Raw genomic sequence first — 2,835 nt, forward strand, 5'->3', positions numbered from 1 at the left:
TATATATATATATGTATATGTATGTATGTGTGTGTTTATGTATAAAGAACATTTTAATAATCTAAAGAACATTTTTCCACTATAAATAACCTTTTGTGCAATGGAAAGTTCTTCATGGAAACATAGATGCCAACAAGGGATCTTTATTAAGAGTGTATGAGGACGTGAAGGGAATACAGCTGTGTGTCAGAGCAGGCTCCCTTCCGGCTCTCTTATTAAAACACTCTGTGGCCCCTCTGGGCTTCCGTATGCCAATTGTGTGACATTACAGCGCCGCTCTTGCTTTCCTCATTAAACTCTCTGCCCTGGATTTCAAGCCCGACCCACTAATCTGTATGAGGAAATGAGGGTGTTTCTAATGGAAACACTTGGCAAAAAGAGCGGCCCACTGTCCAAGTTATTCTGAGGAGCATTTCATCTATGACTGACTGATCACCCTCATCTGAAATATGAAGAATATTCCACATACCACAAAATGCACTTTAAAATTGCTTTAAAAAAGCAATATATCCATGCACATCCTTAAATACAATGCTATTATTCTTCGATTTTAGAAGAGGGAGCTCTACACGCTATGAGTCCAGTGCTGCTCTGCAGCGTTCTGTGTGCAACTGCCATGCTGACAGATGGCGCTGCCCAGGGTGTTGGTTTCATGCCATGTCACAGTCTTTAGAGGGACGAAAGCCGTACTGTCTGTTCAAAGTGAACAAAGGCTTAACGACAAAAAACATCACTGTATTAACAAATCTAAAGGGCTTATCTGAACAAAACACACCTTTAGAGGTCTTAGAGAGGGGCACGCTGAGAAAATCAGGTCTGTTACTTAATCCTGTGTATTGCATGTTACATGTATGGCTGTTGTGTGCGAACATCATACGTAACGTAGGCCCTTATCTAACGCCTTTGAATAACTAGCCATCCATAACTATAGCAACTGCAATGACGATTAAAAACCCCTCATTAGCAGAGAAAATAATGACCTTCCCACTGCGTCATTCAGGGCCTGTTTGTATTGTATTTTTTTCAAGGGTAAACTAAAATATACTTTCATGTAATTGATATTTAAACTTATATGTCATGTATTTGTAATGGCAAAGTTGCAATTTAGTACATGTAAACTGTATTCATTTTTCTATATTGCATTTTCATCATACTTATGTTTAAAGCAGTCCATGCTAGACGGTGGTCTTTTCTGTGTACAGCACAATGTGAAATTAGATTAAACAATTCCATGAATGGATTTGAGGATTTGACTCGGAGTGAAATTGGCAAACGTTACATTTCTGTGTTCTTTGAGTGAGATTAGAAAATAATGTAAGGCTGTAATCATTTGGAATCCCTTTATCTGAAGAGAAGAGATTAAGAAGAGAGGGAATTTTTCACTTTTGTCTTATATATTCAATTGACAGTCCCATAAAAGCACCGAAAAATATTGCTCTGTGCAACTAAGCAATTTTATATAGCCTAATAATGTTATGAAGTTCACTTTTTTCTGAGTTTTTGTACTTTGCCTTGCTTCAGCAACAAAACTGAGTTTATTAAACCGAAGGTAATGAGAATTTAGACTTCAGTATTTTGTTATGAAAATGTACGCTCTTGTTTTTCCAAGTTCTATTGTCATTTTGCAGCACTTTGCACTCATTTGTATTTTTTTCCACTCTGTTAACTGTCTTTTAAGTGTGAACATGTCACAAAGTGTCAGAAAGACATCTCTCATCTAGAATTATCTCCACTGTAAAAAATGTTCGCTGTTGTCTTTTTTGTAATGTATTTATCATTTAGTTTTGCCAATGAACCTTTTGAAACAATCAATTTGTCATTTAAGCGTAATTGCTTTCTTTTCTTAAAATGTACATTTTAAAGCTACAAAATGAGAGGGGGCAATTATCATTGCATATTCTTGATAGCTGCATTTTGTATGTAAAGATTAGGGTTTCATTTCACTGCATCAAATGACATCTGGGAGAAAATAAAACTTTAGTGGTGTCAGACCTCTGCAGTGAAAAAGAATACTAGGCATTCTCTGATGCCGATTGTCTCTCTGTGGATCTGTCGAGGAGAAAAACACCCACTTTCATTTCCACTCGTCTCACGTTTCTTTTTAGATTTGGGGTTTTAAATGGATGCTGATCAACGCTTAAGCAAACCACCTTGAATAATAACAGCCACAGTGGTTGTTAAGGTATGTTTAATGAAGGCCTCTGGCTGTATGGCTATGACTTCTGTTGTCACACATGTCATGATCAAAGGCATGGGCAGGAGAAGCACATGAATGTCCCCCAATTAGGTGGAGCATGACTCACCAATCATCCTGTGCATCACTGTAAAGAACAGACATTTGTATTTCTTTCGCACAGGGCACTACATACCACAACACGGCTGAAAAGCTATACCTGATAATAGACTAACACAATAAAGTCAAATGTTTGGGATAGCTCCTTTTAATAGTATTACATATCATATACAAGTTTCTCCAATAAAATCTCTGATTCTTTATGGAATGCCTCCAAAAAGGGGGTCCAATTATTTTTTCATGGCCTGTAAGTTTTGCATTGTGATGTGACAATTAAGCATATTGTCCTTCTAAATTCTCATTATTGCCAAAAAAAAGAATAAAGTCTCATTCCATTTTCTGTAATACAATAATGTAAATCAATGTTTCATTTATATATATTTATATATATATATATATATATATATATTCAACTTGCAGCAGACTGACAAGTAGGGGAAGGGGGCTTAAAAGTGTTTAAATGTTATAAACAGGGATTGAAATTAACTTTTTCACTCACCAGCCAATTTGGCTACTAAATTTTTAAGCTACCGGCCATTTAT

Source organism: Sinocyclocheilus anshuiensis, unplaced genomic scaffold (genome assembly GCF_001515605.1).
Source record: "Sinocyclocheilus anshuiensis isolate Anshui unplaced genomic scaffold, SAMN03320099.WGS_v1.1 scaffold140, whole genome shotgun sequence".
Taxonomy (NCBI): Eukaryota; Metazoa; Chordata; class Actinopteri; order Cypriniformes; family Cyprinidae; genus Sinocyclocheilus; species Sinocyclocheilus anshuiensis.